General features: G+C 42.4%; 1 long non-coding RNA gene across 2 annotated transcripts; it reads right to left on the reverse strand.

Annotated features, from left to right (window-relative positions):
• Positions 1-8,747: 8,747 nt before the first annotated feature.
• Positions 8,748-11,061, reverse strand: LOC310702826. 2 transcript variants are annotated; one of them, XR_014523643.1, is made up of 3 exons: positions 10,906-11,061; positions 9,948-10,064; positions 8,748-8,931 (listed from the first exon to the last, which is right to left on the reverse strand). It is a non-coding gene; the product is annotated as an uncharacterized lncRNA (long non-coding RNA). The 2 variants fall into 2 exon arrangements; XR_014523644.1 differs by having other exon boundaries at positions 9,948-10,067; positions 10,906-11,058.
• Positions 11,062-12,900: the final 1,839 nt, after the last annotated feature.

The raw sequence follows: 12,900 nt of genomic DNA on the forward strand, positions 1-12,900 counted from the left end.
TACAAAGGTAGGTTATCCTAAGCCCACTGATATCACATTCAACAGAGAGGCCTCATTCCAACAAGATGAGGGAACTAATGTGTAGTTGGCTGACCTGGTGGGAGGTTTAAGGTCTTTGCTTCCGATGTGAGCGATTTAGTGGTGAACATTTGCTCAAGTGGCAGTTTAGGCATTGGTAGGTGTAGTCTTGGATGGAGGGGAGGTTGTAGCCTCTGCCTGTCAGAAGCTTGTCCTATACTCAAGTAGGACCCTGGTATGTTCTCTCCCTCCTGGTCAATCGTTCGGGAACTTCAAAAGCTTTCTTCAGCCCGAACATCACAGTGACTGATGCCAACTGACACCGACACACTTAGGGATCTGCAAAGTTAGCGCAACTTGCGTGACAGACCTCAGCAACTCAGCATTTTGTCTAATCTACTTTATTTACATATAAACACACACGGAGCACTGCAACATGGCTCCCTCTCTCTCAAGCATCAGACAGCAAAGAGAAAGAACAAAGGACAATAGTCCCACTTCAGGGAACGACTCCCGGCTGGTTGCCCAGGAATGTACAAGGACAAGGGAATGCTTCTTACCATCCTCTTTTTATTCAGTATTTACAGAGAGAGCCTATAGAATCCAGCCTCTTGGATAATGCCGTTGTCCTGAGTGAATCTCCACCCCTCGTCTCTCCCACTTCCTCATTTGTCAATTTCATTGTCTCTGTCCTCTTTGCTCTCCTGCTTTCAAGGCTTCCTGGGTTCAGGGGGGATCTGGAATGCTTTCTAAAGACACAGTGTCCATCAGCTGTCGCCCCCTGATGCTTCCTCCTTCTCCTCTCCCATTATTTCCCAACTTTCCCCCTCATCTGCCTCTGAGCTGTGACCTTCCTCAAACCCTTGTTGTAATTCTGAACTGTCTTCTTCCTCCTCCCTGGAAGAGTCAAGCTGGGGAGGCAATCTCCGCCATTCCTCCTCTGCCCAGTCCCTGACAATTAGTAGCCCAGTGCAGGTGTATATGGCGACTAGACATATAATAGGAATAATTAATTATTATGGTAAAAATAGCACGGCTCACTCTTTTTCCATTCCCCCCCCCCCTTAGATGGAAACCTATATTCCATTGTACGTGGATGCTGGACAAATGAAGACTGCAATGCTGAAGGAAGCTTTGATGACACCAAAGTCATCCTAAAATGTTGCAGTGACAGTGACTTGTGCAATAAAGATATATAGAAAAGTCTTAAAGTCACCTGAAGTACTTCAACATAGACCAGCATATATATATTCTTACATCTTTGGCTGCTCTTCACCATTTCCTTTCTCAAGAAGATCAAGTTGAAGTTGTGGCTATCTCTGTAATTCCGTGAACTGATAAGAATGAAAGCTACTATATTATTTTGGTGTCTTGGTTTTATTATTATTCCCCCCCCCCTAAGGTTGCAGAAGAAAACCTGGAAAACAAGTGGCAAAATCAGTAATGGCGGACTCTGCCGATTTTGATTTCTCTCAGTTTCTCATTTTCCTAATTTCACATCTTCAAATTAGTTGACACTTTTTTTTGTTCAGAAAGGAAGTCCTGATGAAAATTCATTGACATCTTAATATGATTTTTCTCCTAATATAAACATATTTGTAAAACATACTATACCCAAGCATATTCATCGACTGACTTCAGGTCCAGTGTTGGACCATTTCGATCGGATACTCCCTACTGATGTGGATAGATTCCTCCAAGTTGGTAGGCCCACCACCTGCCTCCTTGATCCGTGCCCGTCTTGGCTGATTAGGGAGTGTCCAGATGTTGCGCGGACCCCCCTGGTTGAAATTATCAATTTGTCCCTTGACACGGGGACATTCCCAGGGGAACTGAAGGAAGTAGTGGTGTGTCCACTCTTAAAGAAAACTTCATTAGATCCCTTAGACCTATCCAATTACCGCCCAGTTTCAAATCTTCCATACCTGGGTATGGTAATTGAGAGAGCGGTTGCTGAACAGCTTGGTAGGTTTCTGGAGGAAACATCGGCATTAGATCCATTTCAGTCCAGTTTCCGTCCTGGTTTTGGGACGGAGACGGCTCTGGTTGCCCTAACAGATGATATCCGTAGACAACTGGATCGAGGCGGGTCAGGACTGCTGATCCTTTTAGATTTGTCAGCAGCCTTTGACATGGTCGATCATGATCTTCTGGACCATCGCCTCGCAGACGTGGGGATACAGGGCATAGTCCGTAACTAGTTGTGCTCTTTTATCTCTGGTCGGGGACAGAGGGTGGCAATAGGGAGGGAAATGTCATCGCGCCACTCCTTGGTGTGTGGAGTGCTGCAGGGCGCAATTCTCTCCCCGATGCTTTTTAACATCTTTATGCGCCCCCTTGCCCAGATTATCCGGAGCTTTGGGCTGGGCTGTCACCAATATGCTGATGACACTCAGCTCTATCTGCTGATAGATGGCCACACCGACTCGGCCCCGGACACACTGGCCAGATGCTTGGAAGCTGTGGCTGGATGGTTTCGTGGGAGCCGATTGAAACTAAATCCTTCGAAGACAGAGGTCCTATGGCTAGGTTGGGGTGGCATGGGGATGAGGGACCAACTCACTTCTCTTGTGGGGGCCCAATTAGTGCCATTGCCTTCCGTTAAGAGTTTAGGTGTAATCCTTGACGCCTCCCTTTCCATGGAGGCGCAAGTTACAGCAACAGCCAAGGCGACATTTTTCCACCTTCGCCGCATCAAGCAGTTGGTCCCTTACCTTTCCCGCCCCGACCTGGCCACAGTGATCCATGCGACGGTAATCTCCAGGCTTGACTACGCTCTACGCGGGGCTGCCCTTGAAGCTGTCCCAGAAACTCCAGCGGGAACAGAATGCTGCAGCGAGGCTCCTCACGGGGTCTTTCCCATGGGAGCATATTCACCCAGTTCTTTTCAAGCTGCACTGGCTCCCGGTGGAGTACAGGGTCAGATTTAAGGTGCTGCTTTTGACCTTTAAAGCCCTTCACGGCCTAGGACCCTCGTACCTACGGGACCGCCTCTCCTGGTATGCCCCACGGAGAGCCTCAAGGTCCATAAATAACAACACCCTAGTGCTCCCAGGCCCTAAGGAAGTTAGATTGGCTTCAACCAGAGCCAGGGCCTTTTCAACTCTGGCTCCGGCCTGGAGGAATGCTCTGCCTCATGAGACCAGGGCCCTGCAGGATCTGATTTCTTTCCGCAGGGCCTGTAAGACAGAGTTGTTCCGCCTGGCCTTTGGCTTGGAGCCAATTGATTCCCTCCCTCCCTCTCTTTCTTTTTTATTTTCCTTCTCCTCCTGCGATGAGGCTACATTTTAATATTTTAATGTTCCATTATTTTAATGTTGTATTTTATTTTTGTTTTTAAGTTGTAATTATTCATCTTGTTTTTATTATTGCTTGTAAGCCACTCTGAGCCCGGCCTTGGCTGGGGAGGGCGGGGTATAAATAAAAATTATTATTATTATTATTATTATTATTATTATTATTATTATTATTATTATTATATTCCGCAAGCAGGGCATCCCTTTATTTGCATGAGAGCATGCTAGCTATTTTGAGAACCTCGCCTCAAGATCTCGCCTCTAAAAAACCCACTTTTTCCAGTGCCACAATCTTATGTGGTTACTATTAATAAGATGAAGAACGGGAAGTCCCCAGGTCCGGACGGTCTGCCAGCAAAATATTACAAGAAATTGGTAGATCTGTTAGCGCCGGTATTAACAGAGGTAATAAATAACACTCTCCAAGAGGGGAGAATACCTAGTTCTTGGAAGGAGGCGTACATTACGCTGATTCCCAAGACAGAAAATGAAAAGACAGACTTAAAAAATTATAGGCCAATTTCACTTTTAAATTGTGATTATAAGGTTTTCGCAGACATCATGGCAAGTAGACTCAAAAATCTACTAAATAGATATATACACAGAGATCAAGTGGGATTTCTCCCAGGGAGGCAATTGAGGGATAATGTCCGGCACGTACTAGACATAATGGAGTTCCTGGAGGCAAGACCAGATGTACCAGCGGCCCTTATTTTCATTGACGCAGAAAAAGCTTTTGATCGCGTCTCCTGGGAATTTCTGCTACAAAATATGGATAAGGTGGGAATAGGGGGTCCCTACTTGAAGGCCATCAGGGCGATCTATACAGAACAGCAGGCTAGACTGATTATCAATAACAACCTGACTAAATATTTTCCAATTATGAAAGGGACAAGGCAGGGTTGCCCTTTGTCACCTTTACTGTTTATTTTGGTGTTAGAAACAGCCGCGAACAAAATAAGAGCGACCCCGAATATTAGGGGATTAAAAATAGGAGAGAAAGAATACAAACTAAAGGCCTACGCTGATGACCTGGTCCTTTTCTTAGAGAACCCAATTGAAAGTATCAGCAGTGCGGTAGAACTCTTGGAAGAGTTCGGTAAACTATCCGGATTCAAGTTAAATAGGGGGAAAACCAAAATATTAATAAAGAACTTAACAGCACAGGAGAGATCACAGTTGGAACAACAGGTGGACATTAAAGTAGTAAATAAAGTGAAATATTTGGGAATTTGGTTATCCCCAAAGAGTATTAATTTAGTAGAGGATAATTATAATAAACTGTGGAAAGAAATGAAGAAAGACATGGACACCTGGCGTAGATTGAATCTATCCTGGACGGGGAGAATGGCATCGATTAAGATGTGTATTCTCCCGAGGCTGTTATTCCTGTTCCAGAATTTACCAGTCATAAAAGGTACCGCCTGCTTTAAAAATTGGCAAAGGACCTTGACCAAATATATTTGGCAGGAGAAGAAACCTAGGGTGAAACTTAAATATTTGACGGATCCTAGGGAAAGAGGGGGCTTTGGTGTACCAAATTTAAGGCTCTATTACGAGGCGGCATGTTTACTTTGGATTAAAGAATGGGTCACACTGAAAGATACTGATTTACTAGACCTAGAAGGATTTGATTTAAGATTTGGGTGGCATGCCTACCTCTGGCAGGAGAAAGATAAAATTCATAGAGGCTTTTATAACCATTCAGTTAGAGGGCCACTCTTAGAAGTTTGGAATAGGAAGAAAAGCGTGATAGAACAAAGTATCCCTTGGTGGCTCTCACCTGTGGACATCATTAAAATAAAGAAAGTAAACATGACAGGTAGAAGGTGGACGTATGAAGATCTCCTAATTAAATCAGAAGAAGGGTGGAAATTAAGACAGCAGGATGAATTAAAAGAGAAAATCAAGGACTGGTTTCATTTACACCAAATTAACGCACTATGGAGGGAACATAAGAGAATAGGCATGGGAGAAAATAAATCTAGATTCCAAGTAGAGATTATTGAGAGTAACAACAAATTATTATCTAAAATGTATAGGCAACTGCTGGAAAATGAAAATAAGGAAGTGCAGATCAAAGAGGTAATGACTAAATGGAACAAAGACCTAGGATATGAGCTAGGCTATGACAAATGGCAAACTTTGTGGAAAAAAGGCATGAGATTTACGGCATGTGCTGATTTAAGGGAGAATTTATACAAGATGATGTACCGTTGGTACCTAACCCCGGCCAGACTAGGGAGAATGTATAGAACAGCAGAAAATACTTGTTGGAGGTGCAAAGATAAGGTGGGGACCTTCATTCATATTTGGTGGACCTGTGGGGAAGTGAAAGGTTTCTGGGGACAAATTTACGAGGAGTTAAAGAAAATTTTGAAGTATAATTTCCCCAAGAACCCGGAAGCTTTCCTCTTAGGGATGATTGGGGAGGAAATAAAAAAACCAGATCAGACCTTCTTTCAGTATGCTACCACTGCTGCAAGGATTTTAATAGCAAAGAAATGGAAATCCCCCGAAATACCAACAATGAGAGAGTGGCGGGTGAAATTGTATCAATATGTGGAATTGGCGAGACTTACACAATATATTAGGCGGGACAACACCAAAAAGACAGAGGATTGGTCCAAATTTTTAAGTTACCTTGAGATTAATTTGGGAATCAATAATTTAACAGTAGATGATGTTTAACTCCTACGACGTGGAAAGATAAATGAAAATAACTGCAGATGATATATGTAGAATACTTAATCCAAAGCTGAGGTTATTGGAAGTCAAATGTGTGTAAGGGTGTGATTGGTTTTTTTTTTCTTCTTTCTTCTTTGTTTGGTTTTTTTGTTTTTTCTTTTTCAGGTGTATGTATCTGATTTTATGTATGTTTATGTGCTTGTAATAAAGAAATAAAAAAAATAAATAAATAAAAATAAAAAACCCACTTTTTCCAGTGCCACAATCTTATGTGGTTACATGACTCACATTGAAGTACGGCTGGGAAGATGTGTGTCCTAATTTTGGGACTCAGCATGTTGGAGAGCATGCCTAAGTCTACACATTTTTGTGCACTTGTTTTGCAAAATTCAGAGACGAGTGAATTTTGAAGGAGGACCCTGAATCTGGTCGCGTATTATTTCCCAAAGTGTAAATTTGGTATATTCACCTTTAAATGCAAACTGAATCAAGTTTCTCCCCCACCCCTAGGCACAAACCTCACAGGTGTTACAGATATACTTAAGAAGACTTCTGTGTGCTTATTTTTAGCTATTTTCATACAACTTATATTCCACTTTATTATTAAAAACCCCTCAAATCAGTCTATAAAACTTCTTTGTAACATTAATCTAACTGTGCAAACAAACAAAGCACCAAACCCCCATTCCCCAAACCTAAAATTGTGCTGAATGAATGAGAGAGGGAATGTGAAGATAGGCTCTACTTGCTTTTATGTGTTGAACTTAAAGGCTAGGACCATATAATCTTCTATATGGGCAGGGCCAGACCAGGGTGGAATGACTTTAAATGACAGGTGTCTAGTCTACACAAGGCCATATTTCTCATTCCTCTCTCCTGGGAGGAAGAAGCATCACCAGAGCTGTAGGACACATTCCAAATGGGAAAACGGACTGAGAGAGGATGCAGAGCAAAGACAGGTGAGATGGTGGCATGGCCTGGTGAGAAGGACTGGCCAAGAAGAAACTGGGAGGCCATATAAGAGAGGACCACATTCAGTACCCAGCCTCCTGCTACAATGTGGCTATAAGCAGCGAGAGATGAAGGCTTAGAATCCAGAACTTGGCTTGGCAATCTCTCAGTTCTGTGGAGGTGCTTTTTAATTCAGTGTATAACCAATCCTCGCTTCCTCGCATCACTGACCATCTGTACATCAGTCTAGATGTTTTCCCTGACATGTCTCCGTCATTCTTTACCAGGATGTTCAGAATTCTTTGAAAAGGTTCATGCCCACCTCACAGTTCCATTGCTCTTTGGGGGCTCAGAATGTGCAGGTAGCAGCCTTCAGGGAGGAGAAGTGTTTACCTGACTTTCCAGCAGTGGAGATGCTGCAAATTACTCAGAGGATGAGTCGGAGCTAGGAGGCCAGTGCTATGTAAATGCTCTGGTGGAGTCAAATACAGCACACTCTGCCATGCTTACTCTCTCACTGACCCTCCAGGGAAACTGTGGGATAACCAGCCTCACATAACCAACATGCTTATGTCTAATTAAGGCATGAAGGGCATCATCATCATAATAATTTATTTATACCCTGCCCACCTGGCTGAGTTTCCCCAGCCACTCTGGGCTGCTCCCAACAGAATATTAAAAACACAATTAAACATCAATCCCTAAGAACCTCCCTAAACAGGGCTGCCTTCAGATGTCTTCTAAAAGTCGAATAGTCGTTTATTTCCTTGACATCTGATGGGAGGGCATTTCACAGGGCAGGCACCACAACTGAGAAGGCCCTTTGCATGGTTCCCTGTAACCTCACTTTTTGCAGTGAAAGAACCAGCAGAAGGCCCTTGGAGCTGAACCTCAATGTCTGGGCAGGACGATGAGGATGGAGACACTCTTTCAGGTCAAGGTCGTGTAGTGCTTTAAAGGTCAGCACCAACACTTTGAATTGTGCTCAGAAACATACTGGGAGCCAATGTAGGTCTTTCAGGACCATACAGTAAGCTGTCCTGCCAGGTTTAGCTTACTTTGGTAGGGAATGTTAATCAAGCCTATTGTTCCCCTTCAGTCTACCTGAGAATCACAGCGTGTGAAGAGGTTTGAGCTGGTTGCACCAGCTGAACCACAAGACTCTCACCAGCCATTCTTGAGTTCATATACCAATAATTTAGGAGCTTTCACCACTTGGTAACAAAACCAAGTTTTACTGCCAGTGCAACTTTCTGGATCACATACATCTGACCTTGTGCTACCTGTTGCTTCTCTGGTTACCAGAGCATGCCCAAAGTTCTCTCCATGCTGAAAGCTAGGGAGATCTGGCCTTCATGAAAACAGGTCTGGGCATGCTCAGAAAAGACAGATGATTCTATCAGGGTTGCTGGGGCATCTCCTTGGAATGTCCTCTTGACAACAGGAGAGAGAGTGGGAAACTGCTCAAGTGGGGCTGGCAGTCCTTTTATAGAAACATGGGAGGGATATTATTATTATTATTATTATTATTATTATTATTATTATTATGAATAACTTCTGGATTAGATATTAATTACTATAATTCATTTTAAACTAAAGTATCTGCCTTCAAAAATGCTAGAGCCTTGGCAAAGTTTAGAAATTGAATGACCAGGTGACTACATTGTTCAAGAAACTGAAGGTTTCACTCCATCTTCAGATGCAGTCTCACAAAGAGTGTGTTTCACAAGTTCTACCTGTGGGATCTTTATGAAATCTGATTGGGAGAAAGAAAAAGCGGTCGAAAGGAGAGGGTCCATGCATGTTTCGGTTTATTGCCCATCTCCCATTATATTACAATAGTCACGGTCGTCACAGCAGTCAATTTTGATGGCCATGTCCTTTTCTGGATATTCGTTTTCGATATCACAAAATGTACTAGTTACAGGTGGCTTACAGTTGAAACAGCAGTCTTGGTGTATTACAGACAGAGTTCCTCCTAGAACAAGATCCAGAGAGAAAATAAGGAAAGAAAGGGTTTGACAAATTGCCCTTCTTGAATAGGTATCTCATAAACTAAAGTATCTGAAAGGCACAGCTCAAATGACTTTTTTCATATATTTCATACATTTTATTTCCTATACAGAATTGTACTGATTCACATGATCACTTTGTGTCTTCAGTATATGCAAATGGATGGTTCATTTAAGGCTATATTGAACCTTTATTCTCAATAATAATAGAACTCACAGGTTGTGAATACTCTTTATTATTTGTAAAAGGAATCTTTATATGAGTTCATATTTTATTGTCCATTTGGAGGCACACTGTATCTTTGTATTTTGGTCTTCCAGGCTGTGATGCTATATGGTTTAAAATTCTGATAATTTGTTTTGCTTGTTTGCACTTTTTGTTGTTCTCAGGAAATCAATTAAAAATAAATAAATAAAGTGGATTGTGGGTTGTCCCCCCCCCTTAAAACCAGCCAACATAAAATGTCTTAAATTTGCATGTCGTCATGAGATACACCTTGAGTAAGCTACTCGCATTCTCCTTCCTCCAGAGATGAGATAAGCAAAAAGGGTCCACTGCTCAGAGAGGACTATAACCCTGGCGCAAGACAAACATGCTGTACTTTGGACCAAGGCGTGCACCTTGCAGGATCAGTCTAGCTTGTCTTTATGTGGGAGGATCCTGTGCAGTTTTTCTGCTTTGTAAACAGATTCTCTGCATGCAAGGAATACATTCATGAAAGTGCAAAAACCAACCACCCAGGCTCAAATCCTCCAAAGTGGGAGGATCTGAGAGTGTGCTGTGCAGCTTCAATAGGAAGGAAAAAGGAGAGACCTAACAGTGGGCATCTGGGACTGTACCCCCCCATCTTTTGAGAGAACACTAGTATTTTTGCAGCAAGAATTCCCTCTTTGTTTTATTAAAACAAAAGAAGAGCAAGTTTGGGGAGATGAGTTCCAACAATTTGGATATATGCAGTTGGAGCTCCAGAATATAGCTTACCTCTAAACTCCTGCACAGTATAGCAGGCATGTGGTCCAGACGGCACTTGACAGGCAGTTCGTTCACCAGCCTCACTGGTTAGAACATTGGTTTTGCCTTTCGTACATAACAAAGCATCTGCTTGGGAAGACAAAATGTACATGATCAAATCTCTTGCCAACCCAAATCTCAGCTAAGAAAGGACCAGACAACCTTAGCTGACAAATTTTGTTACAATACTTCATGTATACAGCAGAAAAGAAACCCTGAGGCTAGAGGTCATCCAGGTGAAATGTCACCCATTTTCATCACCCCTGGCCTTTCCCTTCTGGCTGAGTCACCGTCATGCCATTGCATAAATAATTTAGCTTTTGTGAGGAAGTAGAAACTCATCTTGACTGAAGTCTGTGGAACAAAGAACCAAGAGCACTGTTCTTCAACTATGGATCCTTAAATGTTGTTGGACTGCAGCTCCCATTATCCCAGGACCCTGACCATTCGCTAAGATGACTAGGGAGGATGAGAGGATGTTATCCATCCTACAACATCTGCTGACCCACGTTTGAAGAACACTAGACTACAGAAGGAAGGTCCTGTTCAGACATAACAGGGAAGTTTAAGCTGTGAGTTTGAGTGGCCTGAGAGATAAGAAGATGAATGTTGTTAAGGAACACTAAGGAACAAAGAGGTTGAGTGACCAGAGAAAGTGATCAGAATGGAGAGAGGTCTTGTACATGGGGCATGAGCACTGAGCAGTGTCAAGCAACAGGTTGCATCTGAGGCAGAAATCCTTGCACTAACAGATGACTTTGTTGGAACCTTCCTTATAATTTACATTTGCCTGTACCGTGCCACTGAATTTCAGCAGATAATTTTTTACACGCAGCTGGATTGGATTGAATATTTGGCTAAATTTTCCTCATGTTTTTCTAAAACAAACAAATATGACGCCTTAATTGGCCCTGCCAATGGACCTTACCTCCAGATGTGAGGAGAAGAAAGGCAGAGATTGCAAGGAGCAGGATCTGATTCTTTGGGGCCATCTTGGAATTGAGAGGGTTCTGTGGTCACAGCACAGCTCAAGTCACAGTGGCTTTCAGCAAACTGGAGAAGAGGCTTCCTTTTATCCCCATGAAGAGACATCTCCAAAAGAACATCATGTCCCCTGAAGAGGATCAAAGAGAATGCAGTGTGGTCCAATCAGCCCACTTGTGGACAAAATAAGAAGCTGTAATAGATACAACCCCACAATTATAAGGGCATTTATGTGTATATAATTAACTATGAATCCTATTTTTAAAATTAATTTGAATGAGTTACAGCATTTGCTCCAGATCCTGATCCTGATCCAGATCCTGATCCAGAACTGTTCCTACTAAAGTTTATAAATAATGCCCACACATAAAAACATTCCCCACTCCAATGCTATCTTGCGACTGAATGTAATTGCATGCCAAGACCCCCGAGGCTTCCCCCTTATGTTGAATACTGACAGATGGACACCATATATGGGCAAAATGTAGGCCACAACTTTATTGGTTAGCCAAAGTGAGCAGTATTGGCTTTGGGATTGGAATTGAACCAACTATATCTGACTCCTGTCTGCCTGCAGGAAGTCTCACAAGGGTTAACCATCAGTAGGGGGAGCCCTGCTGATGCACATCAACCCCTCCAGGGTCACCGAAACCAGGTTTACCAATGCCTAATCAGTAACCATTCCTCCTCTGCCCAGTCCCTGACAATTAGTAGCCCAGTGCAGGTGTATATGGCGACTAGACATATAATAGGAATAATTAATTATTATGGTAAAAATAGCACGGCTCACTCTTTTTCCATGCCCCCCCAAGTGGAAACATATATTCCATTGTACGTGGATGCTGGAGAAATGAAGACTGCAATGCTGAAGGAAGCTTTGATGACACCAAAGTCATCCTAAAATGTAGCAGTGACAGTGACTTTTGCAATAAAGATATATAGAAAAGTCTTAAAGTCACCTGAAGTACTTCAACATAGACCAGCATATATATATTCTTACATCTTTGGCTGCTCTTCACCATTTCCTTTCTCAAGAAGATCAAGTTGAAGTTGTGGCTATCTCTGTAATTCCGTGAACTGATAAGAATGAAAGCTACTATGTTATTCTGGTGTCCTGGTTTTATTTTTATTTCTCATCCCCCCCTAAGGTTGCAGAAGAAAACCTGGAAAATAAGTGGCAAAATCAGTAATGGCTGACTCTGCCGATTTTGATTTCTCTCAGTTTCTCATTTTCCCTAATCCATTCTTCACATCTTCAAATTAGTTGACCCTTTTTTTTTGGTCAGAAAGGAAGTCCTCATGAAAATTCATTGACATCGTAATATGATTTTTCTCCTAATATAAACATATTTGTAAAACATACTATACCCAAGCATATTCCGCAAGCAGGGCATCCCTTTCTTTGCATGAGAGCCTGCTAGCTATTTTGGGCACCTCGATTTCACACCAAGATCTCGCCTCTAAAAAACCCACTTTTTCCAGTGCCACATTCTTGTGTGGTTCCTTGACTCACATTGGAGTACGGCTGGGAAGATGTGTGTCCCAATTTTGGGATTCAGCATGTTGGAAAGCATGCCTAAGTCTACACATTTTTGTGCACTTTACTTGTATTGCAAAATTCAGAGATGAGTGAATTTTGAAGGAGAACCCTGGATCTGGTCGCGTATTATTTCCCAAAGTGTAAATTTGGTATATTCACCTTAAAATGCAAACTGAATCAAGTTTCTCCCCAATACCTAGGCACAAACCTCGCAGGTGTTACAGATATACTTAAGAAGACTTCTGTGTGCTTATTTTTAGCTATTTTCATGCAACGTATATTCCACTTTATTATTAAAAAAACCCTCAAAGCAGTCTATAAAACTTCTTTGTAACATTAATCTAACTGTGCAAACAAACAAAGCACCAAACTCCCATTCCCCAAACCTAAAATTGTGCT

The sequence above is a fragment of the Podarcis liolepis genome (assembly GCF_965112155.1).
Source record: "Podarcis liolepis genome assembly, chromosome: 3".
Lineage (NCBI taxonomy): Eukaryota > Metazoa > Chordata > Lepidosauria > Squamata > Lacertidae > Podarcis > Podarcis liolepis.